The sequence below is a fragment of the Filicampus tigris genome, chromosome 6 (assembly GCF_054856515.1).
Source record: "Filicampus tigris isolate MCC_2025a chromosome 6, RoL_Ftig_1.0, whole genome shotgun sequence".
Lineage (NCBI taxonomy): Eukaryota > Metazoa > Chordata > Actinopteri > Syngnathiformes > Syngnathidae > Filicampus > Filicampus tigris.
Genome location: NC_141222.1, coordinates 14117318 through 14138676, shown reverse-complemented (window position 1 = coordinate 14138676; position 21359 = coordinate 14117318). Strand labels below are relative to the sequence as shown.

Below are 21359 nucleotides of genomic sequence, written 5' to 3'. Positions count from 1 at the left end.
GTTGTCGTATGGCAAGAGCTGAATTTGGCAGGAAGTGGAGCAGAAAACGCGTAACATACTGATGCAATTTGAGAAATAATAAAATAGAGAAACATGCCAGCGATGCTTGTCCATCATGCTCCTCCAGCAGAATGGAGTCCTCTTGCACTTCTACATGTGTTGTCACCTCAAAGAAGTTTTCCTCGGATGTGAGAGATTTCTCAAAGTCTGTTTGGAGCAATGATAACATTTTTTTCAAGTGCGATTAAGAAGCAGTATTGCTTTCACTGGTGTCTCATGCAGTTTGTGCTAGCATTTGACGTTTCTTTTGACCACATGAAAAATTGATGGTCAGTTAATTGCCACTTTTAGATTTTTTAGTTGAAAAAAATGCTTATGTGTTTTTCCACAAACTTTTTAACAATCCAATAAAACCAAGAGCGATGGAAGAAAAATATTTAGTTCATAGCAATTGAAACCTTAAAACATGCCATTTAAGAAACAATGATGCAATTTTCATGTTTTAAAAATTACAGCCAGCAGATGACGTCCTCCTGTACGAATGCATTAGAAAATTCCTGTTTTTTTGGGGGGGGTCACCCTGTTACATTTGTAACTAAACAAATATCTTGATTTCAGACATTTTATACAAATGATTTTATATTTTGGGGCTAGTTATCTACATGTTTGTTATGTCTTCCACTTCTTTAGCCAGCAAACTGATTGAGACGCAATCATCAGCGCCAAAGTATAGTACTACTTTTTTGCCCCCATGGCTTCACAACATAGATGACGGCACCACACAGCCTTGTTGCATTTGTTGCCTTGCACAGAATCTCCTTCGACTTCATGTTTGGTTTGTGCTCTGACTTGCAATGTCAACTGTGACACTTTATATAAACAGTTGTCTGCCAATCCTAATCCTCTCCAATGAATGGAATTCAACCATAGGTACATTTGATTTCTTTCTTTTTTTTTTTTTTACTTTGATCAAATAAAATAAAATGTTTATGGCATTCATTTGCGAACACAAATCTCTCATCTAAATGCTGTTAACACTGCATTCCAATCACCACTCACCCAATCATTGTCAACGCCGGCATCCGTTGTTTCATTTTTTTCAACATCGCCATCTTCCTAAATGTACAACAAGAGTGCCTGGTGTCACAGTTCACTTGAAGCAGGTGTAACCAGGTGCAAAGCATGCAGGATTATTGGTGGGTCGCTCATAACGAACTGTTCAGACAAGACGCCCATCTCTGTTGTCGACATAAAGGATAAACACCTTGCCAGAAATTTGACCTTAGTAATTGGGAGCTTTTCTTATGAGAGTGTCAGCAACAGTGACACATTCACAGGTCTTAGCTTAACACATCATTCCAATAAACATAGAAGGAAGCGTCATGGTGAAAACAGGTGAGCCATGACACTTGCTGCCTCCTGAGCCCTTAAAGAGGAAGTCAACCCAAACCTAACTTTTTCCAGAATATGTCCTATGCAAGCCCACTAGTTGAAACGAGGAATTCTGATTAATATTGCGTTTGTGTAATATGAGTTAAGCAGCAAAATAGACCCGTTTTTAGCCATCTCAGGGGGCAGCCATTGTCACTTCTGTCAACTGAAATTTTATTGGTCGTTACCTGAGCCCTGACCAACAGTGATGTCATTTTCAGTCAGCAAAAGTGACAAAATGGCCGCCCCCTATAAATGGGTGGATTTTTCATATTTCACAAACACAATATTAATCAGAATGCCTTGTTTCAACTCACATTCAAAAGACAATTTAGGGTGTTCATTTAATCTAACATGCATGGTTTTTGGATGTGGAAGAAAGCCACAGAGTACCAGGCAAAACTCATGCAAGCATGAAGTAGACCAGCAAACTTCACCTAGGAAGGGGGCAAGATTAGAAGCCAGAACCTCTCAACTGTAAAGCAGAAATGCGACCCACTAGTCCACTGTGATACCTAGACCTAGCCCAAGATAGAAAAATGAATCTCAACTACCCACGTCTTCTTCACTTTTCATAAATTCCCTTTCCAGACATGTTGAATAAATAATGCCCACCAAATCAAGAGGCGATCATTTCCGTTGCAACTTTTAAATGTAGGAAAGGTCCTCACTTTGTAAGATCTGTTGAGCCATAAATTATTAAGGCTGAGGCACCATTATAAAATGGAGGTCAGGTGCTCCAGCAGAGCCAGGCGGTCTCCAGTCACTGCTCGAAAAATGACAAGGTGCTAAACGGGAGGGTGACATTTCTGTAACAGGATTGACATTTCATTTTCATCCCGTAAATGTCCTTTTGCTAAAAATAGGGATTGTGCCACATTACATCACATTTGTGGTCACAGTGTCATAAGCAGGCCATTTTGATGAGTTTCCTTTTTGGCTTTTTTCACAAAATAGATTAGGTTTTTGTGTTAATTAGTCATTATTGAACATATGTTCATGATAGGGTTTTTTATCGGTTGGCATTTGTGAGCTTCAGGTTGCTCATGGACAAAGTCAAAATACAATAAAGTACCACAATTGGGAATTTGCAAGGGATGAGAATTCGACTAAATTTATTTAAAGAAAAAATTGGTTCGATTAATAACTATACTCTGTATCATTTCAATAAACTCTTTTTTTCAATATTTTTTAGATTAATCGATGATGCTCAGCTTCCCATCATATTTCTCTTCAGCCTTTAAACTAGTTGAGACTGATTAAATAGGTAATCTACTAGTTTCAGACGAGTAGTACAATCCATTTTACTGCAACACATCCCTAAACCTAGTAACCTAAATTAAAATCTGAAACTATTTTTTTCTAACTAGGCAATCACTTGCTCCATTTAAAAAAAGAAAAACAAACAAAAAAACACATTAGCTAATATTAAGAGCATGCATGGTGGTTTTGTGGTTAGCACCTGTGCCTCACTGTCTTGGCTTAGTCTCGCCTGGTACTCCGGGTACCTCCCACATTCCAAAACCAGTTAGATATGCTTCTCGTTCAACATAGAAGGAAGGTACTCTGAGATGTAGCCTAGAATTGATTTGTAAATGAAAACACACCCAGGTCGAAGACGACTTGTAATCAAAGCAGCTCGACTGATTCAGAGTACAAGGTACAATGTGAGTGGGAAATCCCCAGTTCATGCTAAACCTCAGAGCTCCATGATATGTACTGTCCAACATCCGCAGATTCTGAGCAGAAGAATTGATATATAACACATCATCACAGTCATAAATAGGTAAAATGGGTGGCTCGATTTTTAAAATTATTATCATAAGAGAAACAAAGCTTATTCCTGCATTAAAACACAAGTAAAACCTTTCGCTTTTTAGAAACGTACTGATTGTGCTCCTTGAGAGCTTTTCATTCAAACCAACACATTATCCTGCCTGTCTGTTGTCACCATTTTTCCAAGCAACTGCTCGAGAGGAAGTAAACAACACGAGTTCAGTTTTATCTGCATTGAGAGCAGTGTGCCCTGCAATTGGCTGGTGAACTGCCCGAAGTCATCTGGGATAGGCTCCTGCTCACCTTTGACTTTAATTTCGACAATTGGCGCAGAAAAAGTGCTGGCTAATACTAAGAGCTTGACACCAGACATGAAAATGAGCCTATTGAAATGTCGCTAACGCTGAAGCGTGCACACATGACACTAACATTGAAATGTTGTGGAAACAACATGTCTAGATGCTATCTGCCTTGTGAACAATCTGTCCATCAACTCTTGGCTACTTTTCCTGCCGAGTCATGTTTCAAAGCCTTGGCCTGCTGCTGCTGCTGTTTCTGCTTCTGTGCGCTTAGATTACGTCCCTCGGCACAATTACCCTCCAGTAGTTCTCTCCCTTGGTCTGTTTTTATTTAGATCCAACTAAACATTCTTATCTAGATGTGAAGTAGTGCTACAGTAGCTGTCTGGTAGGCCTGGTGGCTGCCGTTCTTAAAGCAACAATAACGAGAGTTGTGTGAAGTGCTTGCACAAACTTTTCAGTCAGTGTTTATTTCAAGACATGACGTTATAATTCTAAGGAGTTTTTAGTAGCGTTTCCACATGTTTAGTGGCTTGTCATCTTCATACAGCTTCATACAATGTAATGCACAAAAAGAGAACATCTCACAAATACAGAAAAAAATGTTTTTATTCCTTCTGTTTGAAGTACCGGCAGGTAGCAAGCACTTACTTTTGTAACAGCGGGTTGCACCATTGTGATCAGCTACTAAACTATTGCTCATTTTCTCCACTTTTTCCTTTTTTTCTCGCTAGTAAAATGAAATGTCTGAAGTTTAAATCATAATAACCAATGAAACTGCTGCTTTGTAGGTATTTGTGGTAATTGTACGCAGTGCTGTTTGAAATGAAAGAACAGAAAAGTTCATACGATTTGTCCAAAAAAAAAACCTGGTTAGCTCCCCCTTTTTTTTTTTTTAAGAACCGTAATCGAGAATTGTTAGAAACCGAAACTGAATTGAAGAACTGGATGCACAATTGTCCAAATTCAAACGATGTACAGCTAACTAGGAATCAAAATCTAGCACCGACATTTTGAATCCTAACGAGTCCGGGAGAACCGGAATGTTAGTCCCGGTTCCACTCGATTCTCGGTCATCGATGCCCAACCCAAGTAGTGTCATCGCATATGGCCCCTTTCCTTTATAACGGAAAACATTAACATCAGTTAAGTAATGATTGTAATATATACGGGCAAAGATGATCACTCTTATAGTCATGCGTGTCGTCTGCGGTTATTCCAAAAGCTTGACAAATGTCAAAGTCAGTACAGTTGTTCTATGCGATTGATACACATGGCTAAGAGCTGCTCAGTGTTTGAACTATACTCAGAATAGTCAGCTACGGCCTGTGTTGACAGTTGAAAGGTAAACGCCTTGAGTATTCATGTGCTTGGAACACACATTCTTCCTTTACCTGATACTGTTGCATTGGTAACTTGTTCAAACAGTAACTTGGTCCATTTCCTTTGCTTCATCCTGAAGCTGCAATACAGCTTGTCGACGGAGGAAACAATTGTGCATGATAGTTTTTTTTGTCACAAGCACACACACGTTTCCTTCTAAATACAAGTACACAGACAGCCAACACTAGTGTGAGTTGAGGGCTGCTCATATCGGTCTGTTTTTAAATAAAAATGAGTACAAATGGTGTCATTTTGGCTGCCGGAGAGCAAAAAGACAAGCTATAAAGAGAGGATCTCGAAGTGGATGTTTATGAATTATTATTTTGTAAACACTGAACGACACTTTTCTAAACCAGAGCACATCAGCATGCGCAAGTTCCTCTAGCAAAGTATACATTTAATGTTACCGTCTGAAACGCATTAATAACTCAAATTCTCAAAGGGCAAGCAGATTTGTGCAAAAATAATTACAGTGTCTTAAGGTATCTTTTTAATCTATATAAAAACAAAGAAACACAAGGTCACATTTTAGACATTGCGTTTGCCTCCAACGTTGCATTACACATATTGTTCACTTTCCTTGATACCAATCTTTTTTTTTTTCTGAATCAGTTGATGGTTTTGAAAACTCTCTACTCTGCTGGCGTCCAGCCCAGGGTGTAATCCGCCTTCTCGCACCAACTCATGGATCATCTGTTTCCCCTCCTGATTTTGCTTTCACATGGTCAAAAATCTAAGCCAGAAAAAAAAGAAAAGAAAAGAAATGTCACGACTGGTTGTTACGTGATTTGCTAGTTGCTATGTTCCTTTTGTGCTTTGTCCTTTATTATGTCATATACACCTGATGTCTTAACAGTTTTATAAGCTTGAGTGACATCAAACTTTCTTCGCGTGAGGATGCAAGGTCTCTCCCAGTCAGATTTCCTCCGGTTCTGATCTCTGTAGTTACTTTGTATTTTCTTTGAGAAAGACTTTTTACTCTTCAACTTCCATGTAATATCTGCGTATTGGTCCAGATCCCGCATCACAGCAAACCGTGCTCTTCTCTTATTGCTAAGCCATGTAAAGAAGGTGATTTAATGTTCGCAGTTGTACTATGCTGCTATAAAATACAGCATTAGGCACAATTGGCCTTAGTTATTGATAAACTTTGTGATTAGATGAACAATCTTTGAGGCTACAGCACATCAGCAAATAGACAAACATCAAAACTCATGTTACTTTGTTTGTACATATCAAAAACTGCAGCTACAGTAAGTCCAAGAGCCTTAATATCCTTTTTTTCCAAACACCATAAGCATCAATTTGCCTGTATGATCTCTCGACAGTAAAACAATTTTTATTGAGCCTGTCACGGCACACCATCAAACAATAATGTCACAAAAACTATACTTATTGAAATAAAGACGATCTTGTCTCAATTTACTCAAAAATCTGCATGAATTATGTCCCTTCTGTCATCTAGTAGAGGAGCATTTACGGTAATTGTTCTGCCTGTCGATGCTGGTATAGAGACTGTAGATGATATTATTTGTCATACATAAATGATTATTTTCACACACCTGATGATATCTCATGACAAACTAAATGCTGTGGCACAGTGGCTGGGGATCAGTCTTTAAACCACTGAAAACACTGCTTTTCCAAAATTTTGATGAATTTAAGGCATAGAAATTAAGTTTTAATTACACAGAAAACATTTTTTTTTTTAAATCAAGAAAGTCTTCAGTTGCGGTGCTAATTTATTCTCTCTTAAGAAATGCAAAAAATGTGCATCTTTTAATATTTTTCACCTTATTAAATTCCAATTCCATTTATTCCAAGTATCTGAATTCACAAATATTGCCTTTTAATATAGAAAAATATGAGTATTACCTCTGGTCAGGAGGTTTGTGGGATGTTAATGAATTTGATAGAAAAAATAAAAAGAAAAAGATTTAAACGTCACATAAAGCCGAAGCTTGAACATCCCCCCCTCATGGTTTCTGCCAACAAATCATGAATAATTATTTGGCCCTTTGAATCCATGCTGCCCGTATGCTCTGCGACATCCACAGTGGAGCAATGTTGATAGTTGTTAGAAGCCCTGAGCATCACTTTGTGCATTTTCTCTGCCTCCCTATGGAGCTTCACTTTCCCGCTTGTCAGATCCTTTCATCACTTGCCGTTTAAACAGCGGAAATTAGCACACGTGGTCCATTCGGCATTCATATCTCTGCTTTTTGGCAGTAACATAATATGACAGAGTTCCTGGAGTTAAGATCTTCCAACTGCTTGCTTGGCTCCGGCATCAAGATAGAACATTCGTAAAGCAGAGCCGCACAATGTAAATGTGCATTTGTACATGTGTATGTGTTTACAAGGGAGTGAGAGAAGGAGGCAGAGATCAACAGAGTCTATATTTAAAGTTGCTCCTCTGTCCCTCAAAGAGGAACGCTGCTGTGCATAGTGGCAGCTCTGTTTACAGGGACATACTTTTTTTTTTTTTTTTTAGATGACCATTGTGTGATTATATTGGAGCTTTGTCTTGCGACATACAATATGTATTACTTAACCTCTGCTGGTCGGCTTTAAGGCGTGTTCCTTCCTTCAAGAACTGCTACTTCAAAACACCTAATGTTCAGTGTTGATACTTAAAAATGAAATTTGCTTTACAGGTTTTAACAGTGAAAGCTGGTCCTAACTGTAGCATTGCTTCTGAACGCTCATGAGAGCACTTTCAGATTCAAATTTTGATGACATTTGCTTGCACCGCTCTCTCATCTACTAATAGCTTCACACAACATGTGGGAACAAGAGGGAATAAAACACTGCACCTCCTGTATGCCAGATATATATATATATATATATATATATATATATATATATATATATCTCGATGGGGAAAGGTAACCATTGACTGGCTTTGAAATTGATGCGTACATTAATTTGGTTTAGTAGAGTTGTTTACGTTTTTTAGTTAATTGAAACTTATACAGTATATTATCTTCAAACATCCATATGATGATTTAAAATAAAGCAATCAAGAACATTCTTGCTTAAAACTATTCAAACCAGGAGAGACCTTACCAAATTTGCCGTGCCGTTTGGATTTCCCCGAAAGCCTCTCACGTCTCTTCCTGTTCCTCACTAATCAATTCAGCCGCATTAAGAAGAGACTCAGCCATCATGGCAGATGCATTATTTATCACCTCAATTCTCTATGTGCATTTGAGAGAAATGTGTGTAGTGTAGGTAGTGTTTGCGTCATAGTTGCCAGCCTATTTGGCTGTGCTCATAGAGTGAGTATAGGCACAGTGGTATTTGCAACGGTGTCATCTCGCTGATTCTGTATATGATCACCTTGTGAATCTCTGCAGAAACCCCGACCACACTTTGATAAACACTCGCTGGACTGCAGGCTCAGACTGGTATGGGCCTGTCATGTTGTCACTGTTTGATGAGAGGCTTTCAGTGCAGGACGACCCAGCTGAGTAAGAAGCCCAGTGAGGGGATGCCCATGTTCCTGCTGTTATAAGAGTCTCCCATGGTCTGTTAGATAGCAAATTGTCAGAGACACAGCTGCCTGTGCGGATATGAGGTCCTTTATTTGGCTTGACTTGGCCTAGTGGTCACAGCGAAGGCCTCATAGTCCCGAGGCTTAGACTTTGAAACTTGCTTCTGGCTCTCCTCTGTGGAGTAAGACTGTCCTCACCGTGGTTGCTCTGCTTGTCCTTGCCGTTCTACTACATTTATAAAACATGCATGTTAGGATGACTAAATTGTTTATTGTCCAGGTGTGAGCGTGAATGATTGTCAATATAATGTAAATATATAATGTAATAATATATATGCCTGCTATTTATTGGCGACCAGTCCATGGAGGCCAGAGTTTTGCTGATTAAACACCGATATATTCCTAATTTTTTCATGAAACAGTAAAAAAAAAAAAAAAAGAAAAAATAATAAATGTTATGTAGCAATGGACATGAAGTCAATAAATGAGAGAAATGAGATGGCGGCCAGAACATTTTTGTCTGTGAATGGCATTCTTTGCCATCCTCTCATATGCCCATTAAGATGCAATTTATATAAGTGTACTGTATATATGTTTACAATGTTTATTTTAATGCTTAGAGTACATTATTAATGTGTTGCTACTGAAATTATTATATGTTGTATATTTATTTAGTTAACAATACATGGCAATGTCTATGCATGTTTTTCCAGTAACTTCACTCATTATGTTGCTTATATCCTGGACACATTTATGGCCTGAATATAAAGATAAAGTCACCATTTAATGCGAAAGTATTGTAAAACAGTTCTGCTGTAATTCAAAACTTCATTGTTGTAAGCTTTAAGGGACCAGCAAAGAAGTAGTTTTATTCATTATATATTGTTTACATTTTTTCACCGATTATTTGGCTATAGGATTTTTTTGGGAAACAAATATATAAGCGGTATAGATAAAGGATGGATGGATATTGGCATCGGCCTCAAAAAACGTATTATTGGTTGGGCTCTGATTTCCGTCTACTACCAACAATCAATAAAGAACTTTCAATCAAACTTCCAATGGTACACTAGAACAGGACGTTTTTTTTTTGCTTTACCATGGATCCAATTTATTCCCCAAATGTGTCAGTTTTCTACTAATTAGTAAACAATACTGTGTATCCTATATATGTAAACGTATAAATTATTACATACAACCATTTTTTTCAGTCGTCAACAAAAGATGCGTCAACAACGTATGTGTATTGATCAAAAGCAAGTGAAGACCCAGCCAACACATCCCCAGAGAGTACTTTCAGGCGGCTTTAATAAGGTCAGGTCAGGTTACTTGACCTATCATACTCTCTAATCTCTAATGGCCGCCGTCATGGTAAAGATGCATTTAGATGAACACAGCTCTGTACTTGGGGTTTATTCACCCCTCAGTAGAACGATGGTTATGTTTGGAGGGTCAGAATTACCGCATTAGTACTTAATGGGGGCTTAACGGTAGCCTACTTGAATGAAGGACTCAATTAGTCCGTTTTTCATGAATGGAGCCACCTGTTTTGTCATTTGCGTGTCGTAAGAATGCCCGTTTTGCGCGGATTAATTATTGGGCTTTATATGGGCAGAAGAGTACAATCCTTGCCTGCACTGGTGACTCGATGCTGTTACATCAACAGTTTTCAAATCCTCACATTTGTCTGCAAGCAAAGTAGGCTTCTGTCGGAGCTGCTCGGTCCCAAAGATGGATTGTCTACATTGTCATACATTATTACACTGACCCGACTGGCCTGTCAAATTAAACCCTGGATTTTATCTTACTGTGTGGCACTCTTTGGAAATCCAGTGAGGTTACAGCTCTGAGGACCAGATGTTGTTGAAATTTATTGGGCCTGCACAATAACATTTTTTTTTTCACAGATATGATAGCCGATAACTTCCTGCTTCTCCGAACCGATAACTTTTTGTACACCTCTCTCTTTCATTGATTCATTGAAGTTATAATCGACAGATTAATCGTTTATTGAAATAATCGTTAATTGCAGCTCTGCACATACCTAGTGACCTATTTCATCTCCTGAAAATGTCCCGATACTGAAACCTGGTACAACGGCCTGTCACTTGGTGAAGCTAAATGATGTGATGATGTGCATTCATTCCATTAATGTATTGACTAAATTAGGCACAAAGATGTCGATGTGCCCATCTAAGATTTTTTTTTTTAATTAACACTCATTATTGAGGCTTTGAATTTCTGTCTTTTTGATTTTTAATTTTTTTTTGGTTTCTTTATTGATTCTGAATCACATCTCTGTCCAACCACATCTAAGCTCTTATCATTTAAAATTCATGAGACGAGTTTTGTCCTTTATAGCCCTTTAGTGAGTCAAACACAAGGTCTCATGGAGGGACTACTTAAAAAAAAATAGTGGTCCCCTTTGGCAAATTAAACTACTTCTCTCATGAATTTTCTTTGAACATGCATTGCAACCATGGAATCCAATTTTGACACTTGTGCATAAACAAATTCACTTCACAGATAAATCATGTGCGAAATTAAAGATTGTTGTAGGTTCAATGTCTTGCTCACGGGTATTTTGTTAGAAAAACAAATATATTGTGTTGTGAATGGACTTTTACACTGTGTGCATGTGACAACCCCTGACTCCCCCCCAAATTTTTTTGTATCATTAGATGGAAGAGGAGAATGTCAGATGTTTACAGTGTGTTATATGTCGAACCGGTAACTGTTATGCTTCTTTGAGTACTGGAAAAAAGCCTTTGGACTGTCTTGTCTTCCCCGCCATGACTCCAACTTTATGCCAGTGTCAGATGTGCAGGTTTGATGTCATCATTTTGCAAAAGCCCACCAGAACCAATTCTCCATTAGCATCCCTGTTGAGGTCTTACTGATTGCACAACACTCCATATTTTCCTATTATGATGATGATGAGATTAAAAAAAAAGGAGGTTCACTCTCATCTCCCCATGCCATTCTAGGCTTTCATATCTGATCCAAAGATGCTGGAGAGACATAGAGTAAAATTATATTTCACAATCAACACAGTTTGAAGTCAATTCTTATGAAGATGGGTTTGCTTTCATGCTTGTACAGTATGTGTATTATGGATCCAATAAATCGATCTTTGTATTGCAGTGACAGTGCTGTCAGAAAAAAAAAAAAATGGAAATGAGATTAAATTATTCAATCATGTTAGTAGCCAGCCATGAGGTCCCTGGAGCCCTCTCCCCCACTGTCGGGCTGGTATTTCCATTTAGTGTACTACAATTTATGGGAATGGACATACCAACGTTTATGGACATAGAAATACACACAAGTTTATGTACTGTATACAGTATGCAAATAAAATGATTTACAGTGTTTGTTTGTACATGGGCAGCGATATTAACATTGTGCCCTGTTACTGACTGGTGACCAGTCAAGGGTGTGCACTGCCCTTCCCCCCGAAGTCAGCTGGGCCAGATTGCAGCTCCACCGTGACCTTAATGACAGACAAGCGCAATAGAAAATAGATGGATGTTTGCATTATGCGTGTATGCGACCGTATAGACTGATGTCTCTGTGATGTGTGTACTGTAAGTGAATGGAGCAACGAAACTTTATTTCATTTATACAGCACCAAAGTAACAGAAGTATACAGTGCATTTATTTATGAAATTTGTACCGGTTAGCCCGGTCGGGCCAGCATCAGTGGACTGCTGTTAATGTCGGACCTTATGCAGTGTACAATGGAGGGGATTACCAAACTCAGGTGAAAGAGAAGAAATGACATGGAAAAGACAGCAGGTGTCTGATCAAACTGTATACCCAGCCATCATCACCATGACATCATCATTACTCAAGAACAAATAATTTATTTGACTTACATTACATAACAGCACAGACCTTTGTGATTGACCGGTGATAAGTGACCTAAATCTGGTGTAATGGCCTGTTGCCTCCACATGACCCAGCAATAGGTAAGAAAATACACACACGGATGGACAGTATTCTAAAGAAAAAGTCTCATATTGCTGTCATCAGTTGCCCCCAATCACCCATGGATTACTATGACTATTTATGCTTAACATTCCAGATGATACCAAGTTTTAATCGGGCTCCATCGTCATCAACTAAGTTGCTAAGCCTTTTTGCACAGTATGTTGGCCATCCTGCTTTTTCACATAAAAAAAATACACACATGCATCACACCCTCTTTGAGGGATGTCATTTCTGAAACTTGTAAAGTAAACCCTGTTGCCTTTTACTGCAATTACATGCAGTGGTGTAATAGAATTCTGCAGACAATGCAAAGTCAATTATCCTGACAGCAGCATACAAAGGCTCCCCATCAATATCTTGCATAATGAAACCCAATAAAATGGTGAAAGAGCTTGAAAGGAACCTTAATTGGATCATTAAGGGACCAGCATAATGTCAAATAACTTTGCAATGGGGGGGGGGGGGGAAATCATGCTATTTGTATTGATGGAAGATACAACTGGTGTGTTCATTTGCATGTGTATGGATTTTCCCTGTTGCTGTTTTGAAGGCTACGGGAACGGAACTTAATGCAAAGGTGGTTAGTCTGAGGTCATTTTTTTGCAGCAGATGTTAGCAAGCATGAAAATTTCGATTTCCATGTTGTTGTCAGGCTCTTGCACAAGGGAGAAAAATACTACTTTGAGCTCATGCTCTAACCGGCACCTCGGAACGGTGTATCTTTTAGAGGTGCACCCTGCTTTTGGTTGGGATCAGAATGCTTTTCACAGTGAGAGGGCTCGCTTAATCCCTGGTGAGGTGCAGCACTGAACATTACCAAGGATTAGTGTGGGATATTGCTGTCTGAATGCATTAGAGGTGTATTAGATAGCTCTGTGATGGAGAAAAGACTAATGCACCAGACTCTGAATTACAGTCTAATCTGCATTTAATTGCCCAGAGTTTTCATGTGATAATGGTATTATCTAATGCAGGGGCTCTAAGAAAAACAACAGGCAGGGCAAATGGAACAGGCACTCTCAGTTACAGATTTGGACCATTATACAGACTGTTGACCTGAAGAGATGATTTAGGCCGCCATCATTACAGCTGAGAGGTTAGCAACAGTAAAATGTCAAGCATGCTGTAACAGAGCTTTTACAATTGAATTGTTTTGTTTTGTTCCGTATGAAGATTTCATCTGCACTTTTATTATAATAAGGTAAATATCACACGCCTCTGAATCGATCTTATATCAATGGTTAACTTATTTTTAATTCTGTGTGACATTTCATGTAAAAAAAAAAATATTCTCATATGTCACATCTGAGGTTCCTTTTTCATTAGAAAAGTGCGCAACAGAATTGCTTGACGGCAAAGAGGGCTGGATGGCCCGCAACTGGCTTCAGTTGACTGTGGCGAAAACAAAGGTATTAATTGTTGTCCCTGACATCTTGGCACCTGAAATGCCACCTGTTAGGGTCACTTTATAAAAATGTGTGACATCATCACAAAGGTTGGGGTTATATTCGATCAGGCTCTGTTTTTGGATGAACACATTAAAATTGTCAACCATTTTTGCTTTTCTACTTTGTTGCCAATATTTCCAAACGTAGGTCCATTTCATCTCATTCTCAACTTAAATGACCATTAATTCCCTTGTCTCCTCACTTAACTATTGCAATTGTCTTGTCACCCGTCTCAACAAAAAAATTTAATTGGACCGTCTGCAATAGGGCTGAATGATTTGGAACAATATTCGCCTTTGTATTTTTTGAAAGAACAAAAGATTACCTCGGCTCATTCAAAAGATACAAGCGCAGAGCTCCCACTATTAAGAACAGCTACAATCAGCCTAATGGTCAGTGGTATATTTGGAATCATTTGTTTTTATATGTGCCTGTGCCAGTCTGTCAAAATATGTCATTTTGTGAAACTGGTCTTTGGTGCAAAAAGGTTTGGCGGTGGCAGATGTAATGCATTATTGTAGCAATTACTTATTTTTACACTTGAATGGCTGTTAAGAATCTTCAAATGTTACTTAAAACATAAAACAGTTCATCAAGGTTTTATGATTGCGACAATTGGACCGACCCTGGAATGGATGAATTACATTTCAAACATGTTGACCTTTAAAAATGTACACTGGGATAGTACTGAACTGAAATGTTGACAGCAATTCCACAAACATTAGATTTTATCTGGATGACTTCGACTTGCATCCGTGTCGTTTAGGTAACCTAAAAAGGTGTGATCCTTTCAGAAGAAATGTACGGTATGTGCCTACTCCTGCTTGTCTTGGAAAGGGCTGTTGTCCTGGTAGCGGTTTGGCTTTGATTTTTTTTTTTTTTTTTTTGTGGTATGTCCACTCCTCCTGTTTGTCAGTGGTAAGACTATAAATCTCATATGTAGCATTGATTGCCTTTTTGGCATTAGCAGTGGCTTGTACCCATTGACTCCTTTCTCATTAAATTTAATGCATCCTGATCCGAGTTTTAGTAGTTAAAGCTATCCGAATGATAGAATAATATTAAATAGTCTTGACTAATCTTTTGTAATCTGGTGGGGCTTGCTTTTATTTACATTTAAATGGATTGGCCAAAGAATGTTCAGTATTAAATGAAAAAGTAAAACTCAGTATTTCCATTTTCTCTGTGTTCAAGTTGGATTAGAAGAATTTGCAGTGCTTGATGACTTCACCTTGAAGTTGCTCTACATTCTAAGTGCTTTGCTGGAAATTTGTGGTTACATCATATTTCTATACATTTTGTACAAGCGCTTTGCTGTTAACATTCAGCTAATGTTTTCTAGCCAAGGTCCAATAGTGAGTCCTGTGCTTATTTAATTATATGCAACTGAAAGTTACACACATTTCAAGTTGAAACTCATTAAAAAAGTTAATGCTGTATGCATTTTGACCTAAATCCGTAAAACCATAATACTTTTTACAACACCAAGGGAGTTTCCTTTAGTTCATGTTTAATAGACATAATTACCTTTGAACTGACATGAGGGTGGAAATTTGAAAATCAACAGTAAAACACTTCTAGTTACATAAATCATCACATCAGTACCCAATCAATGTCTGTTTTCCTGTCCTTTGAGAGTATATTTTTCACTAATGTTCAGACAAATCACAAGTAGAAAAGTTATTAACCACGGGTCAGCCGTTGATCCTGCCAGACTGTAGAAAAGCACCCAAATACACATAAAATGAATAAATAACTCCAAATGCCTGCTTAATCCTGCTGTGTTTCACAAAGTGCAGTTTAATCCAAGACAAAATATTTAATTGACCTTAAACTCATACACTTAAAAAAAATCTCATAGTGGAATTATACAGTGTTAGCAGGGTTACATTGTCTGTAGGCTGTGCGTCTCGCAGCTCTGAGGTTCAGGGTTTGAATCTCGGCCTCTTCCCTCCTTTGTAGAGTTTGCATGTTCTCTGTGTGCTTGGTGTTCATCGGTTACTCTGGCGTCCTCCCACATTGTGGACTCTAAATTGTCCAGAATTGTGAATGTAAGTTTGAATGGTTGTGTGTCTATCAGTGGCCTGCAATTAACTTGCTAGTGCTACCAGTTCACAGTGTACCAGTTCACGGTCTAAAAAGATGCTATGCCATGTTAGGTTAGTTGAATTGTCATCGGTTGTTTGTCAAAGGTAGCCTGGCCACGGTGTAATGCGCCTCTCATTCATAGTCAGCTGGGATAGGCTTCACAGGCTCACCCTTTACCTTTCTGAGGACAGGCAGTATAGAAAATGGTTGGAAGTGCAAGGCTTAGTCAGGGGGAAAGAAAACTGTTCTTAATAAAAGATACAACTCTCTATTACTTAGGCCTCAGGGAAAGTCAGAGGATGTCTTGGAGATGTATGTGGATAATAAAAATACGTGGTACTTTATATTTCTTTATATATACTGTACCTCTTGTGAATCTGGGGTTTGTAGGAATGGTTAAACCCGCCCAACAAACAAGACATGAGTGCCCACTGCAGTTTTGTCACAGAGGATGATGACTAATTGTGAATGACCTCCACTTGGCCCAGGGTGACAGATTTTATGGTTGTTGTGCTGTATGCCATGAGGCAACAACAAATGTTGTATGCTTTCTGCACGGATTATTGTCAGCATCTCCTTTGCAGTTTATCAACATTTCATTTTTAAAGGCACAATCTGTGTATTATGGGTAGATGATCCCTCACTGGATTAATAATCTAAATCTCTTGTGTTGTATATTTCATATGTAATTAAGAGGAGTTGTACAATTGTGAAGGTAACATGCAAAATATCTATGTCACTGCCACGACAGTCCAATCCCAGAACTCCTTGGTTTATGGCAGAGTACACAACTCTGACGAACATTTTGAGGATTCACAAAGGAGCACGCTACTGGCATCGAAAGAACTTTTGACCTAACGTAAGTGGCGGTTTAGTGGGAAACGTAAAACAAGTGACCAAATACAGTGTAAAAGTATTTGCACTCAGTTACATTACAAGACTGCAGGCCGTTGAAACAGTCACAGCTGAACTGTTCTGGTTATCTTAGGAGATGCTTCGCCTCTCATCTGAGCAGGCTTCACCAGTTCATGCAACAATCCTTGTTTAGGGCTGCCCCAACTGAACAGTCCACCTGCGATCGATTCAATGCCTCGCGAATGAAATGAACTGGATCCGTGAGAATATTCACAAGCATGCATTCACAAAACAAATTAAAAACAGGAAATATACCTAGTAAGCAATTCATACTTTAGTCGTAACGTGCCGTAGTCTATCACTAACCTATGCTAATGTAGTAGAAAAGTCATAATTACAGATTACACTATGTATACGCAAAAGTCTTCGAGGCCATAAATATCAAACAATCAAATGAAAAGCAGTAAGAATTGCAATGAATGAGCATGTAAATAAAGATCTAAGCGAATCTTCTCGGACACCTGTTCATGCTTAGTAGTGGTCAGAAAAACAAACAACTAATTATCACCTAAAAATCAAAATCATTAACTGCACAATTGGCTCATTGTTTGTGATGGTACTGCATGTAGTTCATTGTTGCATGACAGTTTGACTTGAGACGCCAACGTGCTGACCGGGCCCACAAAGCTATAAAGCAACAAACAAAATAACTTCTAAAGGAATCATCCACACACACTGTGACTCACGACCAAATTGAAAGCTGTGTGGTATATTTGACATTTGGCCTTTTTGGAGATGAGTCAAACAGTGTGAGAGGGGGAATAAAGGTGTTTATCCCCCGGTGAGCAATGTCATAACTCTCATTCGAGACTGTCTGACTTGCTTGTGCGGGCTCACGACTGCTTGCGTGTGTACCAAGGTTATTATAGTTAACGAAAAGGAACGGAATAACTAAAACAAAAATTGAAAAACATTTTCATTAAAGACAAAATAAAAACCTAATGCAAAGCACATATTGCATTTATAAAACTAACTAAAACTAACTATAATTACTGCAAAAATGTCCCGCATTTGCATCTTTGTCAATTCATTTCAGACGGAATCTTTCGGGGTTCATTTTAAATGTTTTTATTTCAGTATTGCTGCGTGTCCGTACTGAAGATGGACAATCAAAACGGCCTTTGAGAATTGTATACTTTATTACATAATACTTAGTGATTTTTTTTTCCATCATGCTCCTGACAAATACTCCATATATTAAAATAAACTACCACTAAAATAAATAATTATAAGAACTGAAAAAAGCATTTTCGCAAAATAAACACTAATCAAAACTACCTGAGTTTAAAAACATTGAAGTCAAAACAAAAATAAAAACTAACTCTAATGAAAAATCCCAAACTGTTATAACCCTCGTGTATGCTGCCCTGCACAAAGAGGACAGGCCCTAAATCACTTTTATTTAAACTCTTTATGACTGTAATCCCTGCACTTAATCCCCATTTGTGAGGATTAAAACAAAATGCGTGCATTGTTTGTGACCTGAACAAAGGTTATTTAGATAGTGTCGCAAACACGAATAGGACCACTATTTTAAATGCGAATACATCGCTTTTATTCTCACTCACTCACAAGTCACACGTCTCATTTTTTACCATTAACTGTCACGCAAGAAAGTATAAAATTGAAACTAAGCATCAATCTAATGAAAAAGGTTCAAACGTAACTCACACATATAACATTATCTTATCAACCTGCTGACAACACTCCAAACTGTGACTATGTGGGGGTGCACTGTCCTGTCCTGTGTCTTTCCTGATAGTTCTGGTTGAACACATTTTTGACAAGATTTAAGCCGTTCAACTTTGATGATTCCATCGTATCTTCCATCCAAACATATTAATATAATTGAGGGGCATCAAGTCCAGGATGTACAGTACCTTGCCTGTTGCCCAAGGTCATCTGGGATAGGCTCCTTCTTACCTGCAACCCTAATGAGGATAATTGATATGGAAAATGGATGTAAGTGGATGGATGGATGGCTGTATAAGGCCTGGGTTAATAAAATAAAATGCCCCTAATGCCGTCTATCCCTTGGTTTGGATCTGCCCCAAAACGTAATGGTTACTTCCTTGATCCGTGGCCCACTTTTGCACTCTTGCACTTGAAACTTGGCAGAGACAAATCATTGACATCATAATCTCTTTTGGCAGCAGTAATAAATTGTTCAGTAGCATTTTACACTCTATTAACTACAAACACCAATTCCAGTGAGGTTGGGATATTATGTAAAATGTAAATAAAACCACAAAATACAATGATTTTCTAATTCTTTATAACTTATATTCATTTAAATATACTGCAAAGACAGGATGTTTAATGTTAAAACTGATGTACATTATTGTTATTTTGTTATTATTTTTATTCCATACATCCATCCATCCATCATCCAAACCGCTTGTCCTTACAACGGTCGCGGGGGTTCTGGAGCCTATCCCAGTTGTCTTTGGGCAGTGGGCGGGGTACACCCTGAGTTGGTTGCCAGCCAATCGCCGGGAACACAGAGGCACTCACAATGACACCTATGCTACTTTTCCCACTTTTTGAACCCTGCGGCTTTTAATGTGACACAGTTTATTTATGGATTCTTACTGACTGTCTTCACGGTGTCAGTAGATTTACCCATAGTGTCGTCGCATCTGACGAATGAAATTACAGAACATGTCAGAGTGGACCAAAGAAACTGTCCGGGTCCGCCATCATACTGAATATTCATCAGCCATTTGCGGTTGGAGTGTGCACACGGGCCGTGAGAGACAAATATGGAAGTGTTATGTGTGCATAGTGGTACACGGAGCGAATATAGAGGATATAGTATATAGTTGAGCGAAAATAAGCATCTTGAGTTGAGTTTAATGAGCAGAGGGAACAAGTGCCATAAATACAGCGACATCGTCTGACAGACTTATTATATAATAAGGCCATGAATCATCTGTGTCTCTCCAATACGTAACAAACTAGTTTCCAATGGATGCATTGCTGCGTGGTCAAGCTTGTCAGCGAATTAGCCTGGTGTGACAATTGAGAGGTTGAAAAGAGATACTACGTTGTATGACTGTAAAGTGTACAAAATTATTTGCTTCTTAAAATATATGTCGATTAATTTGATGATCTGTTAGTTGTCAATTGATTCATTTTTGACATCTCTAATATAAACACTATTTGCACATTCAAAATGTCTTAACAATGTTGCAGATACTGAGCTTCACCATGTCTTCCAACAATAATCTGCTCTTTCATACATAAGAATACTTTGTCAGGGGAACTAGCAAGTAAAATTTTAATAGCTTTTTGTTTCATAATGACAACAAAGTTCCATAACAGAGGAGCTCTTTGGTGGAAGGTCTTTTGGAATGACCTAGAACAGAGATACTGAGCCACCTTATCCTCTATTAGGTTCATCAGAGTTTTTTTTTTTTTGTTCTAGACAAAAACATAGACATTAAAATCTTATAGTCTTTCTGGTGACACACTTGATATGTTCTTCCAATTTCACTTCCTGTAATTTTAATATAGTGGTATATCACACATTATTAAAGTGTGGAGCCAGTGTATAATTCTTTCCAGTTGTCAAATAAACCAGTTTTTGTATGTGATGGCCAGGGGCCAGCTACCACAGTGCTTATTCGTCAAAACAAACATTTCCTCTGCTGCTTAGCCTGGAGGAATCATCTTGAGCTGGGACACTTGTGAATGTTAACTTTCGTTTTGTCTACATGCAGATAAATTCGGATGATGTGGACATTTTCTTCCCCTTCAAGTGCAGTTTCCTCAAGAAACAAATATGCATGATTGAATTATATTTGAATGCTGGATATCAGTACATGAACCGGGAAAATAGAATCCAGGGTGCAGATTTGGCGTGTGGTCATAAAGTGCCTGCTCAGGTTTCCGATATTTCACATCATGAAATTACATATGATGAATTCCTTCTATCTAACCACCCCTTTTCTTTCCCTTTTATCCATTTCCCTGCTGGCCTCGCTTTCTGTTTCAATGAGCTGCAATGTCAGCAATTACACTCAACATAAACATAAAACACACATTCATCTTAGTAGCTCTCACAGCTAATGAGTATCGACGTACAGTCCGAAATGTGCTGGCCACAGTCTTCCTTTGACTTGCTTATGAAGTCGTTTGACAGGCACTGCCATACCCTCATCTTCATTGCAGCTCATTTTTCTGAACCATAACATGAGATTTGGCTTTTTTTTTAAACACCTGTATATGCCTTAAGAGGTGCGTGTGATTGGCAGATAATAAAGGAAAAATGTGTTTCTTTTGCCCTGCAGTCCAAAAAAATACCTCAGGATCGTGTGTGTTGTAATGTCATTTAAGCGGTGAACTTTGCTTAGGGCGGCGGTTAAATGATGATGGTGTCAAGTTTGTGTTTACTCTGATGTGGCTGGCATGTAAAGGTCTATTGTACATTGACTAATACAATGCATTTGTTCAGTAAAATACAGCTTACAAAAGTTTTACTAGGTTGCCCGATCAAACCATTATCTATAAAGATTAATTTCATTTGGGGCG

The 21359-nt window shown here is 38.4% G+C and overlaps 1 protein-coding gene across 1 annotated transcript in view; it reads left to right on the top strand.

Annotated features, from left to right (window-relative positions):
• The window catches only part of prkcaa (protein kinase C, alpha, a), a 124538-nt gene that overhangs the window by 3389 nt on the left and 99790 nt on the right, over positions 1-21359 (top strand). The window lies entirely within an intron of this gene.